Consider the following 21,681-nt stretch of genomic DNA (forward strand, 5'->3'; position numbering starts at 1 on the left):
TTTTAGGACTTCCGCCTGCACTGAGAAGTAACATGCTCCCTGCTGGGGTTTTTTGCAAAGGAATGTAATCAAAGAGGTTTGCTGGTTTTCTGATCCAGGCGAGTGCTGGTTTGTGCGCCCTGGATTCTGTGGTCCTCCCTGTCCTCCTGGGGTGACTTCTTGAAACCTATGCCAGGTGCTGGCTGTGGCTCAGGTCTCGCTCCTTTAAGCATCTCCCCAGCAGGAAACAAGTCAAGAACCACTGCCGGGAAACAGGATCAGCGGCCAGAGATTCCCCACTTTGGCAGAACCATGACACGTTTCATTATCTCTTTTGGTTCCCCCAGTTGCTTTCCCCCCCTTTTTTTTTTTTTAATAAAACACTTCGTCTTTTTAGTGTCTTTTCATTTTTCTTAACTTTAAAAAAAATTTTTTTTAGAGACAGGGTCTAGCCCTGTCGCCCAAGCTGAGGTGCAGTGGTCCAGTCATAGTTCACTGCAGCCTCAACCTCCTAGGCTCAAGTGAGCCTCCTGCCTCAGCCTCCAAATTAGCTGGGACTACAGCCACGTGCCACCACGCCAGCAAGGTTTCATTTCCTTTGGTATCTACCAGGGGTTGGCAAACTACAGCCCATGAGTTAAATCTGCCAGTGCCTATCTCTACAAATAAAGTTTTATTGGTGCATAACCATGCCCATGCATTTACATATCATCCCTGGCATCTTTGGCACCATGAGTGCAGAGCCGAGTAATTGCACCCGAGACACTGCATGGCCCACAAAGCTGAAAATATTTACTACCTGGCCCTTTATAGGAATTTTTTTTCCTTTGTCTACCCCAGTACATCCACCGCTTCGTAGAATGTTCCAGAACCCCATAAAGGTGACCATTTCACAGATGTCTTTTTTTTTTTTTTTTTTTTGAAATGGAGTCTTGCTTGGTCGCCCAGGCTGGAGTTCAGTGGTGCGATCTCAGTTCACTGCAACCTCCGCCTCCCGGGTTCAAGCAATTCTCCTGCTTCAGCCTCCCGAGTAGTTGGTATTACAGGCGCCCACCACAACACCTGGCTAATTTTTGTATTTTTAGTAGAAATGGGGTTTCACCATGTTGGCCTGGCTGGTCTCAAACTCCTGACCTCAAGTGATCCACCCACCTCGTCCCCCGCAAAGTGCTGGGATTACAGGTGTGAGCCACTGCACCCGGCCCCCAGGTGTCTTCTTATCTTCTGCTCAGCTCCCCCTTCCCAAATGTAATGAAAGCACCTTTCCATCCTAGATCCAGACAGCCCAGATCACCAGCTGGAATCTCTGCATTTGTGTCCGTGCCATAGACATACATACGTATTCATAAACGTCCATTTCCCCACACAGAGTCATAAAGCAGTTTGGGGAGTCAGGAAAGGAGGACACAGATAGAGATGTCCCACAGGGTTCGGCGGAGCTAACTCACTCTGTCTCTCTGCCCCACAGACAGCTGGGAGTGGTAGTACAGCCCATACATTTGGGACCTGGCTAGGCTGGCAGGAGCTGTGCGGGGTTCCCTCCTTGCCTTGAACCCCCTCACAGGGCTGAACATCAGCAGGCCCCATCTCTCGAAGGGTTTCCAGCTGCCTCCTGGGCTCTGAGATCGCGTGCATCCTGCCTGCAGGGCGCAGTCTGCCAGGGACTCAGTGGGAAGAGGATCATGGAACCTGTGGGCCCAGAGTCACCGAGCAGGACCCTGTCATCCTCCTGGTCTCTCACACCAGCCCCCTTCCTCACTGTAGCTGACAGGGCCTGACCAGAGGTGCATGCCCAAGGCCGCAAACCCCCTAGGAGGAAGCTGGCATCTGGGGTGTCAGAAGTGTGACTAGGAGCTCAGAGGGTATACTGGAGCTTGCAGTTGGGGGATAATTAAGCCAGAGGGCCACCTCTTTTAAGGGAGAGTGAATTATGGCACGAGGACAGGCATCCCGGAGTCAGGCGGCTGGGAACAAGGCAGTGGTCATTGTGACCCGGCAGCATTCCCAGCCCTGGTGCCTTTTCCCCAGCTCTGGAGACAAACCAGCAGGCCTGGGTGTTCCCCCCACAAAGCACAGAGAGCAGCAGGCGCTGTGAGGGGCAGCCTGGGTGGGAAAGAGGGAATGGAGGGAGGGGTGCAGACCGCAGAGAGGCCGCTCCAAGCTGAAAAATGGGGCACATCAGCCAAAGGTGTCTTTGGTGGGTATGGAGAGGATGGGGGTGCCCTACAGCTGAGTGCTGAGGCTGGAGGCTGCATTGACCCCCAGGTAGAAGGGGCACCCCACCCCCACCCCCAAATCCCCAGGTACTCCCTCGGCCTCCTTTCTGTGCCCTGCCACATAAAACAACACAGCTCTGACGTTTGGAATGATCTAAGGCTATTTTAGACAAAAGGGGAAGTTATATTTTGGGGAATGCTGCATCTAAGAGAAGAGTGAAATTATGGGGTATATTTTAAGCACCATAAAAAGGTCTCCTTGGAATTTGGAGAAAGTTGATGAAAAGCTGAAGTGTAAGGTCTGGGACACCCCTGCCACAGCCCTGCCCTCCCCAAATGTTCTGGGGGTTTTACTGCTCCAGGGTTATGGTGACAGGGGACCCATCTGTCTATTGGCGATGTCTGCCTCAATGTTTGGGGTGGGAGTGTGGGCAGGCATCAATCAGCCACAGGGCCTGGCTGCCACTTTGTTTCCTAGTGATTATCCAGGATAGATCTGATTTCTGCAGGCCCCGCCCTGGGCAGCTCAGTCCCCAATGTCACAGTGCAGTTGCCACCTAAGGTTTCCTTCTGTGTGACTTGGCCACAGCAAGCCAGAACCAGCTCCTGAAACCAGTCCCTTCGAGAACCCCATTCCCGGGAGTGCCCAGAGGCAGCTTGGCATCTTCTGCCCAGCTGCTGACTGGCCCTGTGACCCCGACACGTGGTTCCTCCTGGTAAAAGAGAGAAAGGGATGACTTAGCAGTGGTCAGGCACCAGCACCCAACACCTTCCCTAGAGGGGGTTCTCTGTAAATCCCGGACAGTATCATCACCTCTTTAAGGGAGAGTGAATTACGGCCACCTCTGTCTTTGTCAGTGTCATTACAGTATTCTCGGCCCGATGCGGTGGCTCACGCCTGTAAGCCCAGCACTTTTAGAGGCCGAGGTAGGCTGATCACTTGAGGTCAGGAGTTGGAGACCAGCCTGGCCAACATGGTGAAACCCCATCTCTACTAAAAATACAAAAATTAGCCAAGGGTGGTGGCAGGCGCCTGTAATCCCAGCTACTGAGGAAGCTGAGGCAGGAGAATGGCTTGAACCCAGGAGTCAGAAGTTGCAGTGAGCCAAGATCATGCCACTGCACTCCAGCCTGGGTGACAGAGCGACACTCTGCCTCAAAAAAAAAAAAAAAGAAAAGACATATACAGGATTCTAGTTAGCGGGTATGTGAACTGAGGTTCTTGCCTGGGGCTGATTCTGCCATCAGGTGATGTTTGGCAACTGCTGGAGACATTTTTGGTTATCATAGCTGGGGAGGGAGAGATGCTACTGGCTTCTGGTGGGTAGAGGGCAAGATGCTGCTAAACACCCCACAGTGTACAGGACGGCCCCCCTCTTTAAAGAATGACCCGGCTGCAAATGTCAGTAGTGCTGAGGCAGAGAGACCTGCTTTAATTTAGAGGCCTTTAGAGAGTACAATTGAAAATCTGGTCTGGCGCTCTGGACAGAATCTGCAGGGAGCAGTGGTAATTCAGAAGCCACCACCTGGATGGAGGCCGGGAGCCATGGCTCACGCCTGTAATCCCAGCACTTTGGCAGGCTGAGGCAGGAGGATAGCTTGAGCATAGGAGTTCGAGACCAGCATGACAACATAGCGAGAGCCTGTCTCTATATTTTTTAAATTTTTTTAAAATGAATTTATTTATTTATTTATTTATTTTTATTTTTTTGAGACAGAGTTTCACTCTGTCGCCCAGGCTGGAGTGTAGTGGTGCGATCTTGGCTCACTAAAACCTCCGCCTACCAGGTTCAAGTGATTATCCTGCCTCAGCCTCCCAAATAGCTGGGACTACAGGCGTGCGCCATCACGCCCACCTGATTTTTGTATTTTTTGGTAGAGACATGGTTTCGCCATGTTGGCCAGGCTGGTCTTAAACTCCTGACCTCAGGTGATCCGCCCACCTTGGCCTCCTGTGATCACGCCTGCGATCACAGGCGTGAGCCACCATGCCGGGCCTGTTTTTTTAATTTAAATTTTCTTTTAAACGAAGCCACCACCTGTGTGGAGGGAGCTGTTTGTGGAAGGTGTAATTGTTAATAAGATTGTCCTCCAAGGAGGATGAGAAGACGACAAGGGCAGGCAGCCCCTGGAGAGGCCCTCAGTGCAGGCCGGCCTGAGGGGACATCTCCAGTCCTGCCAAAGTGCCTGGACCCGTTCTTGGCACCCCGAATCTCTCCCCTACAAACCAGAATTTACCAGCTCCAGGAGTTCAGAGGAATGGCCAGGAAGCCAGATGTGGGGGTTTGAGTGCAGGCTTGGCTGCCTGCATGCTGTGTGACTTGCAGCAAGTCACTTGACCTCTCTGTTCTGCCTCCTGATCTCTCACGCCCCAGGGCCTTTGCATGTGCTGTGCCCTCAATCTGGAATACTCTTGCCACCATCATCCTTTTAAGTCCCACCCGAAGGCCTCCATGTCCCTTCAGTGCCAGCGCACAGCACCACTGGGAGATTCAGAGCACAGATCCAGGATGACGGGCAAGCGTGGGGTGTGGCTCCCACTGCCTTGCACCCTGAGGCTCTGAGCAGGCTCTCTTCAGCGACCCTGTGTTTCTTACAGCCGGCTTCTGGTGTTGGCTGAGGAAGAGCCAGGAATGAGCGAGTGCTGAGATGGAGTCACAGGACACTGAGGCAGCAGGGAGGCCGAGGAGGGGAGCCTGGGCAGTCCTCCTATGCCTGAGTGCACTCCCATCCTTACTCTGGAACTGCCACGTAAAGAAAAGCAGAGATGCCCAGTGGTTCATACCTGTAATCCCAGCACTTCAGGAGGCCGAGGCAGGAGGATCACTTGAGCTCAGGAGTTTTTTGTTTGTTTGTTTTTGTTTTGTTTTTGTTTTTTGACACAGAGTCTCGTTCTGTCACCCAGGCTGGAGTGCAGTGGCGCAATCTCAGCTCACTGCAGGCTCCGCCTCCCGGGTTCATGCCATTCTTCTGCCTCAGCCTCCCAAGTATCTGGGACTACGGGCACCACCACCACGCCCGGGTAATTTTTTGTAATTTTAGTAGAGATGGGGTTTCACCATGTTAGCCAGGATGGTCTCAATCTCCTAACCTCATGATCCACCCGCCTCGGCCTCCCAAAGTGCAGGGATTACAGCTGTAAGCCATTGCGCCCGGCCAAGCTCGGGAGTTTGAGGTCATCCTGGACAACGTGGTGAAACCCCGTTGCTTCGAAAAATACAAAAATTAGCCAGGCGTGCTGGCGCATGCGTGTAGTCCCAGCTACTCAGGAGGCTGAAGTGGGAGGATTGCAGGCCCATGATATGTCAAAGGCAGGATGTGTAAACCAAGATGGAGGTGATGAGGAGCAGCTTGTGCCCAACTGTCAGGAGCAGCAAGGGTCTTTGTATCACATGATCCCTCTGGGCTCAGGGCAGTGCCTGCTGTGGCTTCCCCAGACCCAAGGAGGATGCCACACAATATACCATTCAGCGTTGGAGTGAGCGCCCAAGACAGGCTGGGCAGCCACTGCTACTGCCCCTTTTCAGAGCCGATTGGATTCAAAGGAGATTATTTAGCCATAAAAAGGAATGAAGGGCCAGTCAGGCTCACGTCTGTAATCCCAGTGCTTTGGGAAGCCAAGGCGGGAAGATTGCTTGAGGCCAGGAGTTTGAAACCACCCTGGGCAACATAGTGAGACCCCATCTCTACAAAAAATAAAAATATTAGCTAGGCATGTGCCTGTAACCCCAGCTACTCAGGAGGCTGAGGCAGGAGGATCGTTTGAGCCTAGGAGGCAGAGGTTATAGTTGGTGAGCCATGATCATGCCATTGCATTCCAGCCTCGGCAACAGAGCAAGACTCTGTCTCAAAAAAAAAAAAAAAAAGATAGATAGATAGATATCTAAATGTATATCTCCTTTATGCTAATTGGTAACAGTCTTCATGGTGAGTGTTGAAGAAATTGGCTGGAGTGGGTTTGTGGCGGCAGCTCTTGGAGTATATGTTCTGGAGAGAGATACATATATAACAGCAGATATAGAGCAGCTTAGTCCTGACATGGTGGCACATGCCTGTAGTCGCAGATAACTCAGAAGACTGAAGCAGGAGGATTGCAAAGCCCTGGGATTTACAGGCATGCGCCCTCACACCCGGTCTGGGGTTTCTTCTTGTTTTTCAAGACAGAATCTGGCTCTATCGCCCAGGCTGGAGTGCAATGGTGTGATCTCAACTCACTGCAACCTCCACCTCCCGGACTCAAGCGATCCTCCCACCTTAGCCTCCCAAGTAGCTGGGACTACAGGCGTGCACCACCACACCCAGCTAATTTTTGTATTTTTAGTAGAGATGGGGTTTTGCCATGTTGTCCAGGCTGGTCTCGAACTCCTGGACTCAAGCCATCCACCTGTCTTGGCCTCCCAAAATGCTGGGATTCCAGGCGTCAGCCATGGTGCCTGGCCTGTTGTTTTTAACACACCCGCTTACTTGTACTTGGATTATCAATTTTTTCTCTTCCTTGCCACAGCCCACTGAAGGGACACAGCAGTGGTCCCATACTGGGGTTCGGGAGATGAGGGCAAACTGAAATCTTGGTGATTCAGACTTTCTTTCCCCACTACCATAAGTGAGGGAACCCACACTTACAGCAGATATATATTCCAAATATATATATATCTAAGAGCTGCCGCCACAGGATGACGGGTTGCCGACCACAGCTCTGGAGAGTGGGTCCAAGGGGAGCCTGGGGGCCCCAAAAGGCATCCCCCACCCCAAGTTTACAGAGAGAGGCAGTGGCACCTGCAGGGAGGGCAGAGAGGTGCTGTGGTAGCTACAGACCCTCCTTCCAGCCCTCCCTAAGGAGATTACCTTTCTTTACATGTGCAAATGTTCACTTTTGCTGCATTAAAAATACTGGAAGGGCGCGGTGGCTCACGCCTATAATTCCAGCATTATGGGAGGCTGAGGCGGTTGGATTGCTTGAGGTCAGGAGTTTGAGACCAGCCTGGGAAACATGGTAAAACCCCGTCTCTACTAAAAATATGAAAATTGGCCCGGCACAGTGCTGCGTGCCTGTAGTTCCAGCCACTCTGAAGGCTGAGTCAGGAGAATCACTTGAGCCCGGGAGTTGGAGGTTGTGTTGAGCCAGGATCGTGCCACTGCACTCCAGCCTGGGTGACAGGAATGCAACCCTGTCTCAAAAAAAAAAAAAAGTACTGGAAGTCTTTGCTGTTCAAGTCCCTGTGGTTTGGAGATTGTGTGGGGAAGCAAACGTCATCTCAAGATGAAACCTTTCCAAATGAGCTGAACACTTGCAGAATGAGCCTCCACTCAGACTCCCCTCTCTGCTTAGCCTAAGGCTGGCTCCTCCCATGATGCAAATACGGTGCAAGCTGGTTGCAAAGTGAGGTTGAGAATCTTTCTTGCAAAAGATGCATTATTTCAGGAAGCCATCAAAAGTTGCCTGGAGGCTAGGCGCAGTGGCTCAGGCCTGTAATCCCAGCACTTTGGGAGGCAGAGGGGGGCAGATCACCTGAGGTCAGGAGTTCGAGACCAGCCTGGTTAACATGGTGAAACCTCGTCTCTACTAAAAATACAAAAATTAGCTGGGTGTGGTGGCATGCACCTGTAATCCCAGCTACTCAGGAGGCTGAGGCAGGAGAATTGCTTGAACCCGGGAGATCGCACCTCTGCACTCCAGCCTGGGCAACAGAGTGAGACTCTGCCTCAAAAAAACAGGTGATCTGGAGACTCACTCCCCTCATACCTCCTTAAGTCTACATGGAACAGTCTCAAAAATCATTCCTACATCACAGCCAGGTATGGTGGCACATGCTTGTAATCCAAGATGCTCAGGAGGCTGAGACGGGACGATCACTTGAGCCCAGGAGTTTGGGACATAGACATAGACAGCCAGTGACAGGCAGGTATCAGTTAGCAAGCAGGAAAGAGGTTCAACCATGGTGGACAGAGCCTTAGGAGCTAATGAGGCCATGATGCTGCTAACTTTAAATGACATCATTCAGGGCCAGTTGCAGTGGCTCATGCCTGTAATCCCAACACTTTGGGAAGCCAAGGCAGGAAGCTCACTTGAAGCCAGGAGTTCAAGACCAGTCTATACAACAAAGCAAAACCCTGTCTCTACAATAATTAAAAAATTAAACAGGCGTGGTGGTGCAAGGTGGTGCTACTCAAGAGGTTGAGGTGGGAGGACCGCAGGACCCCAGGAATTGGAGGTTGAAGTGAGCTATGATCACACCTCTGCTCTCCAGCCTGGGGGACAGAGCAAGATCCTGTCTCAGTAGATAAATAATAAATAAGTAAATAAAATGAAAGGATTTTCAGCTTGGCTTGCAGGTATATAAAGCAAGTTCAGTTCCTTGCTTTATACACAAGACACACCTAAATCAAAGGGCTTCAGGAAGTTAAAAACAAAGGGGAAAGCAAGCACAGGTGTACCAGGCAGTGAGAAACGGGAGATAGCAGAGCTGCAATTCGGACATAGTTCAGGCCTCTGCACATTACATGTGGCAAAGATTGGTTATGATGCCAAAAGCCTCACTTTGCAATAAAGGTATAACACTTGTGAATATCTATGCACCAAACAACATAGCCACTGCCTTTATACAGTAGAAATGTGTGTGTGTGTGTGTGTGTGTGTGTGTGTGTGTGTGTGATGGAGTTTCACTCTTGTCACCCAGGCTGGAGTGCGGTGGCATGATCTCAGCTCACTGCAACCTCCACCTCCCTGGTTCAGGCGATTCTCCTGCCTCAACCTCTGAAATAGCTGGGATTACAGGCGCACGCCCTCACACCTGGCTAATTTTTGTATTTTTAGTAGAGACGGGGTTTCAACATGTTGGCCAGGTTGGTCTTGAACTCAGGTGATCTGTCTGTCACGGCCTCCCAAAGTACTGGGATTACAGGCATGAGCCACCACACCTGGCCACAAAGTAAAAATTCTAAAAGATACAAGGAGAAACACACACACAGCTTGGTTGAGTAGACAGAAAATAGGCAAGGATGTTAAGACGCCCAAACCACATGCTTAAGGCAGACATTGTGGCCATATTGTGAACTCTTAAGGGAATAAACCTCCTTACACATACATGGAACATTCTCAAAAAATCATTTTTCTTTTTTGAGACAGGGTCTCACTTTGTCACCCAGGCTGGAGTTCAGTGGTGCAATCTTGGCTCACTGCAGCCTCAATCTCCTGGGCTCAAGTGATCCTCCCACCTCAGCCTCCCAAGCAACTAGGATTACAGGCACTTACCACCATCACGTCTGGCTAATTTTTGTATTGTTTGTAGAGACGGGGGTCTCACTATGTTGCCCAGGGTGGTCTCCAACTCGTGGCCTCAAGCAATCCTTCCACCTTGGCGTCCCAAAGTGCTAGGATTACTGGTGTGAGCCACCACACCTGGACTCAAAAATCATTTCTATATCAGAGTCAGGTGTGGTGGTACACACTTGTAATCCCAGCTGTTGAGGAGGCTGAGGTAGGAGGATCACTTGAGCCCAAGAGTTCAGGACCAGCCTGGGCAACATAGCAAGACCCCATCTCTACAAATAAAAATCATTCCTATGTCAGGTAGAGAAAGCATTTAGAACTTCCCAGAGTAGAACAATTACAAGTGACACTCTAACAATGCAATAAAACTACGTGGAATTATTTTTTAAAGTAAACTTCTATTGAGCAACTCTTAGATGAAGAGATACAAACACAGCTGGGTGTGGGGGCTCATGCCTGTAATCCCAGCACTTTGGGAGGCCAAGGCGGGCAGATCACCTGAGGTCAGGAGTTCGAGCTCAGCCTGGCCAACATGGCAAAACCCCGTCTCTACTAAAAATACAAAAATTAGCCGGGCACCTGTAATCCCAGCTACTCAGGAGGCTGAGGCAAGAGAATTGCTCAAATCTGGGAGGCAGAGGTTGCAGTGAGCCAAGATCACGCCACTGCACTCCAGCCTGGGCAACAGAGTGAGACTCTGTCTCTCAAAAAAAAAAAAAAAGGTACAAACAGACCAAAATTGCAGGTTTTCTAAAAATCAGTGACAAACACCCGTATGTTATCAGAATCCATGGGCTACATTTAAAGTGATGGTAGGAGGACACCACATAGCTGAACACCCATTAGATCCACAAATAGGAAAGAATGGAAGTAAATGAATTCATGTCCTATCTCAAGCTGAGAAAAAAGAACAAAGTAACCCCCAAAGAGAATGATTTGGGCATCAAATGGGCAAGATGACGCCAGGCGCGGTGGCTCACACCTGTAATCCCAGCACTTTGGGAGGCCGAGGTGGGCAGATCAGTTGAGCTTAGGAGTTCGAGACCAGCCTGGGCAACATAATGAAACCCCATCTCTACCAAAAATACAAAAACTTAGCCGGGCGTGGTGGCACATGCCTGTGGTCCCAGCTACTTGGAGGGCTGAGGGTGGAGAATCACTTGAGCCTGGAAGGCAGAGGTTGCAGTGAGCCAACATCATGCCACTGCACACTAGCCTGGGCAACAGAGTAAAACCCCATCCCCCCCCCCAAAAAAAAGGGTAAGATGAGCCCTAGGGGAAATATGATAAATTCTTCAGATGTTTTCACAGCCTTGAGAACCAAACAGGACCTTCCCCCATCAAAGCCTGGTTTGTTCTGTATTCTTTCTGTGACCTAGTACGTGGTTTCGTGATAACCTAAACCCAAATTTAGTGACATATGTAAGATTTCAGTAACTTGTTTCACACTTGGGTTTTTGTTGTTATTTAAGGCTTCCCCTACCCCACCCCTGTAGGGTTTGCTGTGAGACTTTAGCTCGTGGTAGGAGTCTGTCCTTAAAGGGCCGCGTCCTAGCCCTGGGAGTCCTTGCTGCTTTTCAGTGTTTGCTGTAATGCCATCTGCATCTGTGGCTGACAGTTGGTGTCTCTTGTGAACTGGGACATACGGAGTTGGGAGCACTCAGCTCTCTGTACATCCCTGCTGTCCGTCCATCTGACCAGCAACCAGCTATCCAGAGCCTGCCAGGGTGCCCCAAACCCCTTGAGCAACCAGAAAAGAACAGAACCCGGCAGCGGCTAGGCTAGGGGCCCTGGAGAGCCTCCACTTCCTCCTCTGCGAATAGGGGAGCCATGAGGTTGGGGTGACTCTTCCACTTCCTGCCCCCACATCCGCAGGCCAACTGAGCCTGCAGCTGCCTCCTGTGCAGGCTTGGGCTTGGGGGTGTGGGGAGTCCTGTCTTGCACCCCATAGCTGCCTCCTCACCTCCATGACACCCACCCCCTTCGCAGGGTCTTCCTTGTGCCTGGCTGGCATCATCCCCGACATGGCCCCCACTAACCTCCTCATTCCCTCAGCCCCGCCTTCACCACAGCTCTGAGCTCTGTTGAAAGCATCAGCTAAACTTCTCACTTCCTCGCCTCCAGCCCTGCCTGCTGGCCTCCGCCTCCTCTGCTCCCAGCTCCCAGGGAGTCTCTTCTCACCCAGCCCTCCTTGGGCACGTGACCCTGTGGACCCATTTTGTCCTGGGTGCTTCCCAGGCCTGCTCCTCCATGTCCCCACCATGGCCTCGGGAGACCAGTCACCCAGGGTGACACTCACCTCCTGCCGACCCATCCTGCTGGAGCCATGTCGGGGATCCCCGGAAAACCCCATTTAACAGAGGATCCAGAACAGCGGCCCCCGGCCACTCTTTTCTCACAAAAACCAGGCAGTCTGTATTTCACACAGATCCTAGGGGCCACCCAGTCTCTGTCAGGATGGCTTGACTCTGCTATTGTAACTCAAATGCAGCCTTAAGCCAGACCCAGACCGATGTGGCTGCGTGCCAGGAAAACGTCATTTGCTGCTGCTGAAAATTGAATTTCACATCAATTTCAGCCATCAAGAGATCTTTTGACTTTTTTTTTTTTTTTTTTTTTGCGACGGAGTCTCGCCCTGTTGCCCAGGCTGGAATGCAGTGGTGCGATCTCAGCTCACTGCAGCCTCCTCCTCCCGGGTTCAAGCGATTTCCTGCCTCAGCCTCCCAAGTAGCTGGGACTACAGGCGCCCACCACCATGCCCGGCTAATTTTTGTGTTTTTAATAGAGACGGGGTTTCACCATATTGGCCAGGCTGGTCTCGAACTCCTGACCTTGTGATCCACCCCCCCCCCACCCCCCCACCCCCACCCCCACCCCCACCCCCCACCCCCGGCCTTCCAAAGTGCTGGAATTACAGGCATGAGCCACCACACCCACCCGATCTTTTGACATTTTTTCTCCCCTAAGCATTTTTTTTTTTTTTTTTCAGATGGAGTCTCACTCTGTCGCCCAGCCTGGAGTGCAGTGGCACAATCTTGGATCACTGCAACCTTTGCCTCCCAGGTTCAAGCGATTCTCCTGCCTCAGCCTCCCAAGTAACTGGGACTACAGGTGCACACCACCACGCCCGGCTAATTTCATTTGTAGTTTGGTAGAGATGGGGTTTCACCATGTTGGCCAGGCTGGTCTCAAACTTGTGACCCGCCCCCCTCGGCCTTCCAAAGTGCTGGAATTACAGGCATGATCCACCATGCCCGGCCAATTTTTTGATTTTTTTTCTCCCCTAAGCATTTTTTTTTTTCCAGTTGGAATCTTGCTGTGTCGCCCAGGCTGGAGTGCAGTGGCGCAATCTTGGCTCACTGCAACCTTCGCCTCCCAGGTTCAAGCGATTCTCCTGCCTCAGCCTCCTGAGTAGCTAGGACTACAGGTGCCCACCACCACACCCGGCTAATTTCTTTTGTATTTTGGTAGAGACGGAGTTTCACCATATTGGCCAGGCTGGTCATGAACTCCTGACCTCAAGTGATCCGCCCTCCTTGGCCTCTCAAAATGCTGGGATTATATGTGTGAGCCACCACACCCAGCCCCCTAAGCATTTTTGAAATGTGAAAACTGTCCCTAGAACGTAGGCTGTACAGTAATAGGTGGCTGGCCGCACTTTGCAGACCCCCGGTAGAGATCACTGGTACCAGGAGGGTGTCCTCCATGTAGCCACACCCATGCCCCTACCTGTTTGTCTGTGACCGCTTTCCTGCCACATTGGCAGAGCTGAGCGGTGACAGCAGACGGAGCCAAAAATATTCACCACCTGCCCCTTCGCAGAACAAGTTTACTGGCCCCTGATTCACACAGAAAATCCCGCTTAATCCTCCATCTGCTAAGGCAGGGATTTTTCCAAAACCTTACCTTACAGGAGAGAAATCTGAAATCCAAGAGCCGTGAACTAATTTGCCCAAATTGCCCAGCAGTAGCCTTGAGCCTCCAACCCTCCCCCTGGCCACCAGGATCCACTGAATCTTGCAAAGTGTCTCAGCAGAAGTAGCCTGCAACCTGGCTAGTCATGGTGGCTCAAGCCTGTAATCCCAGCTTTTTGGGAGGCCGAGGCAGGAGAATCACTTGAGCCCAGGAGTTCAAGGCCACCCTGGGCAACATAGCAAGACCCTATCTATACTGAAAAAAAAATTTTTTTTTTTTTTTTAAATTAGCAAGGCACAGTGGTATGCGCCGGTGGTCCCAGCTACTTGAGAGTCTGAGGCGGGAGGATCGCTCAAGCCCAGGAGTTTGAGGCTGCAGTGAGCTAGGATCACACCACTGTACTCTAGCCTGGGTGACAAAGCAAGACCTTGTCTCACTAAAAGAAATAGCCTGCAGCCCCATGAGGACCTGGGGGTTTATTTCCCTGGCATTTCCATGAAGCACAGCCCCAGCTCCCAGTGGCTGCCCCATGGCTGTTTGTTTGGCAGACCTGGCAGAGCAGAAGCCCCTGGCCCCTCAGGCGTCCTGGGACAGGGCACTGCCCATAGGGCTCCTGTGTCCATGAGGGCCTGGCACAGCCTTGGGATGTGGCCTCCGCCTACCGGCTTGAGCCACCGGCGCTCAGGGTCACAGCTCTCGTCTGGGTCTGACTGCTGTCAGTGTCCCCAGGTGGGCGTCACCTACTCCGTGGCCTCGGGCCGAGTGCTGTTTCAGGTAGAAAGTTCTGCTAGGAACTTGGAGAATACAGGAAAGAAATAACAGGAGGTCCAAGCTGGCTGCAAGGCCCTGGCCAGTGTCATGTGGTGGTCTCCACCTTACCCAGCTAGAAGGAGAGAGGACTTTTGCAAACCAAAAAGCAAGGGGACAGTCTCCCTCTTTCAGCCCCTTTCTTTAGGCTCTGTGGTGGCTCGATATTTGCAGATGTTCTTTCTCCAGCCACAGCCTCTCTTGGCCATACCGGTCACTCCTTCATCTCAGTACCTGCATGGCCTTGACGGGACAGGGGAGATCAGAAGTTCTGCATGGCTCATGGCCTGAGCAGGGGGGTGGAGGCTTCACCCAGAGGTGGTGTTGCAGAGGGAGGAAGAAACAGCATCAAGGGACTGGGCATGGTGGCTCACACCTGCGATCCCAGCACTTTGGGAGGCTGAGGCAGGTGGATTACCTGAGCTCAGGAGTTCGAGACCAGCCTGGCCAACGAGGTGAAACCCCGTCTCTACTACAAATACAATAAAATTAGCTGGGCTTGGTGGCGGGCTCCTGTAGTTGCAGCTACTCTGGAGGCTGAGACAGGAGAATCACTTGAGCCCAGGAGGTGGAGGCTGCAGTGAGCCAAGATTGTGCCACCGCACTCCAGCTTGGGCGACAGAGCGAGACAGTTTCAACAACAACAACAAAAAGAAACAGCATCAAGGCTCCGGGAAGTGAGCAGCCCACTCTGTCCAGGCAGGTCCAGGGAGGCTCCCAGAGGCCGAGACACCTGAGCTGTGGCTAAACGTAACCAAACGTGTCAGGGCAGGTGGGCAGGGCATGGGCCAGGAGGGGAGCCACGGACGCGTCAGCCTCCTGCTCTTGGACTTCAGGGAGGGTGGCAGACCTTTCAGCACTTCTGTTTCCTCGTCTGAAATGGGGATGGCAGGTCTGCCTCTTAAAGGAACGCGAGTTAAAGAGGGAGTCTCGAATCCCACAGTATATGCCCCTAGTGGGCCACTCCTCACCACAGGTCATGATATGTCATAGTCACTGTTCTCCCTAAAATGTTTTAGGGAGAATGGTTTTTTTGGTTTTTTGGTTTGTTTGTTTGTTTTTAGATGGGTTCTAACTCTGTTGCCCAGGCTGGAGTGCAGTGGCGCAATCATAGCTCACTGTAGCCTCGACCTCCTGGACTCAAGCAATCCCTCTCCCTCAGCCTCCTAAGTAGCTGGGACTACAAGTGTGTACCACCAGACCTGGTGAACTTTTCAATTATTTTTCTTTAAGAGACAGAGTCTTGCTATATTGCCCAGCTGGTCCTGAATCCATGGCCTCAAGCGATCCTCCTGCCTTGGCCACCCAAAGTGCTTGGATCATAGATGTGAGCCACCTGCCTGGCCTCCCTAAAATGTTACCAGGCATTCCAACCAAGAGGAGAGCCATCCTTTAGATAGAAGATCTAGAATTTTTGGCCAGGCACAGTGGCTCACACCTGTAATCCCAGCACTTTGGGAGGCTGAGGCGGGTGAATCACTTGAGGACTGGAGTTCGAGACCGGCCTGGCCAACATAGCAAGACCCCGTCTCTACTACCAGTACAAAAATTAGCCGGGCATTGGCCAGGCACGGTGGCTCATGCCTGTAATCCCAGCACTTTGGGAGGCCGAGGCAGGCGGATCACGAGGTCAGGAGATCGTAGACCATCCTGGCTAACACAGTGAAACCCTGTCTCTTCTAAAAAAAATACAAAAAATTAGCCGGGCGTGGTCGTGGGCGCCTGTAGTCCCAGCTACTCGGGAGGCTGAGGCGGGAGAATGGCGTGAACCCAGGAGGCAGAGCTTGGAGTGAGCCGAGATCGCGCCACTGCACTCCAGCCTGGGTGACAGAGCAAGACTCCGTCTCAAAAAAAAAAAAAAATTAACCAGGCATGGTGGTGCCCACCTGTACTCCCCACTACTCAGGAGGCTGAGGCGGGAGGATCGCTTGAACCTGGGGGGCGGAGGTTGCAGTGAGCCACTGCATTCTGGCCTGGGTGACAGAGCAAGACTTGGTCTCAAAAAAAAAAAAAAAAAAATCTAGAATTTTTGCCTACATAGGACGTTCAACCCTGGATGTCTCTTTTCAAAGATTCTCTGCTTGACCGAACATTAGACTCCTGAACCTTGTCCCAGTCCCATCTGTGCACTTCTTTATAAAATCCAGTTTCAGCTGAGACCCTGCTAAGTCAGTTTAACAGGAACCCTCTGCCCTTGAGAGCTGATCACCCTTGATGTCTGATCGGGCTCCGTATCTTCCCCCATACCCCAGGTACTATCTGATCACCCTGGCCTGTCTTCAGCAAGAATCCTGTTAGGTCGGTTTAGCTAGAAACTGCTGTATGCTCAGTGTTTCCTCTTAGTAATTTTCCATCCACTGACCCCCACCCTGCTCCTTGGTTATAAAGTCCCACTTGCCCAAGCCATATTCAGATTTGAGCCCAATCATTCTCCCCCACTGGAAGGCCCCATCACAGCAGTGGGAATAAAGGCATCCTGCCCATGTGTTAATGAGTACCATTGAATAATCCTTTTTTGAGACGGAGTCTCGCTCTGTCACCCAGGCTGAAGTGCAGTGGCATGATCTCGGCTCACTACAACCTCTGCCTCCCGCATTCAAGCGATTCTTCGGCCTCAGCTTCCCAAGTAGCTGGGACTACAGGCGCACGCCACCATGCCCGGCTAATTTTTGTATTTTTCGTAGAGACGGGGTTTCACCGTGTTGGCCAGGCTGGTCTTGAACTCCTGACCTCAGGTGATCTGCCCGCCTCAGCCTCCCAAAGTGCTGGGATTACAGGCGTGAGCCACTGTGCCTGGCCCTATTGAATAATTCTTCTCTAACTTTCTCAATTCAAGAAACCTTTTTAAATTGCCCAGAAGAAGAATCTCAAAGGCAGGGGCGTTTGGAAGGCGGCCAGACTTCTTCCAGCCCTCAATGTCCCTGGTGGGCACATGGCATCCCCACTGGGCCCACACCTAGGCCAGCCCTGTCAGAGGAAGAGGCAAGACTGCCTCTACGTTAGTTTTACCTAGAAACCGTGACTGGGGGGAAGCTGAATTATGACCAATAGCTTTATGGATTTCTTTCTTCTGTGCTTTTCATGAGGTTTTTAAATTTTTTCTTTAATTTTTTTTGGGGGTGGGGCGGAGAACAGGGTCTCACTCTGTCGTCTAGACTAGAGTGTAATGGCACAATCATGGCTCACCGCAGCCTCAACCTCCTGGGCTCAAGTGATCCTCCCATTTCAGCCCCCTGAGTAGCTGGGACTACAGGCATGCATCACCACGCCTGGCTAATTTTTTCTTTTTTGTAGACACAGGATCTCACGGCTGCTCTTGAACTTCCTGGACTCAAGTGATCTCCTGCCTTGGCCTCCCAAAGTGCTGGGATTACAGGTGTGAGCCACTGTGCCTGGCTTATTTTATTTCTTTTTTTTTTTTTTTTTTTTTGAGACAGAGTCTTGTTCTGTCACCCAGCCTGGAGTGCAGTGGTGCGATCTTGACTCACTGCAACCTCCACCTCCTGGGTTCAAGCAATTCTCTTGCCTCAGCCTCCCAAGTAGGAGGGACTACAGGCTTGTGCCACCACGCCCGGCTAATTTTTGTTATTTGTAGTAGAGACGGGGTTCCACCATGTTGGCCAGGCTGGTCTTGAACTCCTGACCTCAAGTGATCCACCCACCTTGGCTTCCAAAGTGGTGGAATTACAGGTGTGAACGACAGTGCCAGGCCTTATTTTATTTCTTATTTAGTTATTTATTTTTTATTATTATTATTATTTTTTTTTTTTTTTTTTTGAGACGGAGTCTCGCTCTGTCGCCCAGGCTGAAGTGCAGTGGCGCAATCTCGGCTCACTGCAAGCTCCACCTCCCAGGTTCGTGCCATTCTCCTGCCTCAACCTCCCAAGTAGCTGGGACTACAGGCGCCACCACCACACCCAGCTAATTTTTGTATTTTTAGTAGAGATGGAGTTTCACCATGTTGGCCAGGCTGGTCTTGAACTCCTGACCTCAAGTGATCCACCCACCTTGGCTTCCGAAGTGGTAGAATTACAGGTGTGAGCCACAGCGCCAGGCCTTATTTTATTTCTTTTTTATTTATTTATTTATTTATTTTTGAGACGGAGTCTCACTCTGTCACCAGGCTGGAGTGCAGTGGCATGATCTCGGCTCACTGCAAGCTCCACCTCCCAGGTTCGTGCCATTCTCCTGCCTCAACCTCCCGAGTAGCTGGGACTACAGGCGCCGCCACCACGCCCGGCTAATTTTTTGTATTTTTAGTAGCGACAGGGTTTCACCATGTTAGCCAGGATGGTCTCGATGTCCTGACCTTGTGATCCGCCTGTCTCAGCCTCCCAAAGTGCTGGCATTACAGGCGTAAGCGACTGCGCCCGGCCTATTTTATTTCTAATTGATGAAAGTTGTATATATTCATGATGTACAACATGACATTTTGAAATACGTATACATTGTGGAAAGGGTCAATGGAGCTAATTAACATACGCGTTACCTGACATACTCAACATGTTTTGTGATGAAAACACTTAAAATCTACTCTCTTAGGAATTTTCAAAATACAAAAATATTTACAGTCACCATGTTATACAAAAGATTGCTTGAATTTATTCCTCCTCTCTAATTGAAGTTTATATCCTTTGACCAGCATCTCCCCAACCCTGCCCCCACCCCCGGTAACCAGTATTCTACTTTCTACTTCCGTTTTTTTGAGACAGGGTCTCGCTCTGTCACCCAGGCTGGAGTGCAGTGGTGCAATCACAGTTCACTGCAGCCTCGACTTCCTGGGCCTAAGCGATCCTTCTGCCTCAGCCTCCTGAGTATCTGGGACAACAGGTGTGTCCCACCACACCTAGCTAACTTTTTATTTTTTGTAAAGATGGGGTGTCACTATGTTGCCCAGGCTGGTCTCTCAGACTCCTGGCCTCAAGCGATCCTCCCATCTCTGCCTCCCAAAGTGCTGGGGGATTATAGGCGTCAGCCACAGCACCAGCCCTACTTTTCTACTTCTTTTTTTTCTGAGGTGGAGGTCTCGCTCTGTCACCCAGGCTGGAGTGCAGTGGCGCCATCTCGGCTCACTGCAAGCTCCGCCTCCCAGGTTCACACCATTCTCCTGCCTCGGCCTCCCGAGTAGCTGGGACTATAGGCACCCGCCACCACGCCCGGCTAATTTTTTGTATTTTTTAGTAGAGACGGGGTTTCACCGTGTTAGCCAGGATGATCTCGATCTCCTGACCTCGTGATCTGCCCGCCTCGGCCTCCCAAAGTGCTGGGATTACAGGCGTGAGACACCACGCCTGGCCTGCTTTCTACTTCTATGAGTTTTTTTTTGGACTGGGGGTACATGTGTAGTCTGTTACAGGGATATATTGGGTAATGGTTAGGGTTGGGCTTCTAAAATACCCATCACTCAAATGGTGAACACTGTATCCAATAGGTAACTTTTCAACCCTCACTCCTTTCCCCCCCTTTCCCACTATGAGTTCAACTTTTAAAAATTCTACACGAGTGAGATCATGCAGTATTTGCCTTTCTGTGCCTGGCTTATTAACATAGTATCCCTCAGCTTCATCCATGTTGTTGCAAATGACAGGATCTCTCTTTTTTTTTTTTTTTTCGTTTTTTTTGTTTTGAGACAGACTCGCTCTGTCACCCAGGCCAGAGTGCAGTGGTGCGATCTCAGCTCAGTGCAACCTCTGCCTCTCAGTTTCAAGCGATTTTCGTGTCTCAGCCTCCCCTGTAGCTGGGATTATAGGAGCCCACGAACACGCCCAGCTGATTTTTCTGTTCTAGTAGAGATGAGATTTTACCACGTTAACCAGGTGGTGTCGAACTGTCCTCAAGTGATCTGCCCACCTTGGCCTCCCAAAGTGCTGGAATTACAGGTGTGAGCCACCATGCTCAGCCAGGATCTCCTTTTTTATGGCCAAATACTATTCCATGGTGTATATAAACCACAGTTTCTTTATCCGTTCATCTGTGGGGTTTTTTGTTTTTTTCGAGACAGAGTCTTGCTTTGTTCGGACTTGCTCAGGTCGGAGTGCAGTAGCACGATCTTGGCTCACTGCAACCTCCACCTCCTGGGTTCAGACGATTCTCCTGCCTCAGCCTCCCAGGTAGTTGGGATTACAGGCATGCACCACCACACCCAGCTAATTTTTGTATTTTTAGTAGAGACGGGGTTTCGCCATGTTGGCCAGGCTGGTCTCGAACTCCTGACCTCAAGTGATCTGCCCACCCCAGCCTCCCAAAGTGCTAGGATTACAGGAGTGAGCCACTGAACCCAGCCTATTCATTCATCTGTTGATGCACACATGTCTTGGCTATTGTGATTAGTGCTGAAATGAACATGAGAATGCAAGCATTTCTTCCACGTACTGATGTCATTTCCTTTGGATATATACCCAGAAGTGGGATTGCTAGACCTAGTGAGATAATAATTTTTTTCCAAAGTTTACAACTTATATTAGAAACATGTTTTTTATATTATAAAAGAAAAAAATGTGTTTCTGTTAAAGGAGAGGCGTTTTTTGGTTTTGAGTGAGTCCAGCGCTGTGGGTTTTATAGCCTGGGGGGACCATGGCATCCGCCTTCCCGGTGCGTGTGCCAGATTATATCGCATAGTTGCTGACACCGGGGTCCCACTTCCTCCCTTCTGTCCACCCTGGACCCCACATGATACTCCAGGCACACCAGCCACCCTTGTGCTTTGAGACCGTGCGAGCCCCCGGCCAGCCCAGCCAAGCAGCAACACAATAGCACCCCTCGCTGCGAGCGCTGGGCCGCACTTCCCCCTCGGATGTATAATAGCACCAACCGGATATTTTTAGATGGGCTTTGAAAAGTCGCAGTGTGCTGAGACCGCATACCAGACGCGTGAGGTCACCGGGCCTGGGAGCAGCCTCTATGCATGGATAATTGGTGCACGGGGTAATCGGGTAATCGCAGAACCAGAAAGCCAGCCCTTGGGCAGCCACGGTGGTGGGAGGGGCCCCTCATATCCCAAGGCGTTCCCTGTGTTACGTTCCCAAGACACCAGGCCTGGCTGTGATATTAGAAGTCACTGCAGAGACTTGTCCCCTGGGTTTAAAGTGAGCACTGTGGCTCTTTAAGGTACGAATGTACATTTCTGGGGCACCTCTGCCACAGACCAGGCTTTACACCGAGGTACTACGGGGACCCTGACTCAGAGAGAGACCCGTTTCCTGCTGCAGACACCCCAGGGCCACCAACAGGACTGTCCCCCCCACCCCACCCCTGAGGACAGGCATCCCTTCGCCATCTGCTCATAGTTAAGCAGGGAAGCTTTCTGAGCCCCTTCCTGGGACGTTATTTTAGGGTTTCCCTGACAGATCTCTTTGAATTGAGGTTGACTGGGGAGGAGAGTCTGGTCGTGGGACCACATAGGTGAGGCTGGGCTTCGTGCTGTCAGGCAGGGAGCAAGGAGGAGGGCCTAGGCCCAGGCACCGGGCCCCAGGCTGAAGCTGATTTCCTGCGTGA

At 51.3% G+C, this 21,681-nt stretch overlaps 1 protein-coding gene across 4 annotated transcripts in view; it reads left to right on the plus strand.

Annotated features, from left to right (window-relative positions):
- The window catches only part of MYO9B (myosin IXB), a 139,002-nt gene that overhangs the window by 38,742 nt on the left and 78,579 nt on the right, over positions 1–21,681 (plus strand). The gene's annotated exons all lie outside the window — the stretch shown is intronic.

This window comes from Pan troglodytes, chromosome 20 (assembly GCF_028858775.2).
Source record: "Pan troglodytes isolate AG18354 chromosome 20, NHGRI_mPanTro3-v2.0_pri, whole genome shotgun sequence".
NCBI classification, from domain to species: domain Eukaryota; kingdom Metazoa; phylum Chordata; class Mammalia; order Primates; family Hominidae; genus Pan; species Pan troglodytes.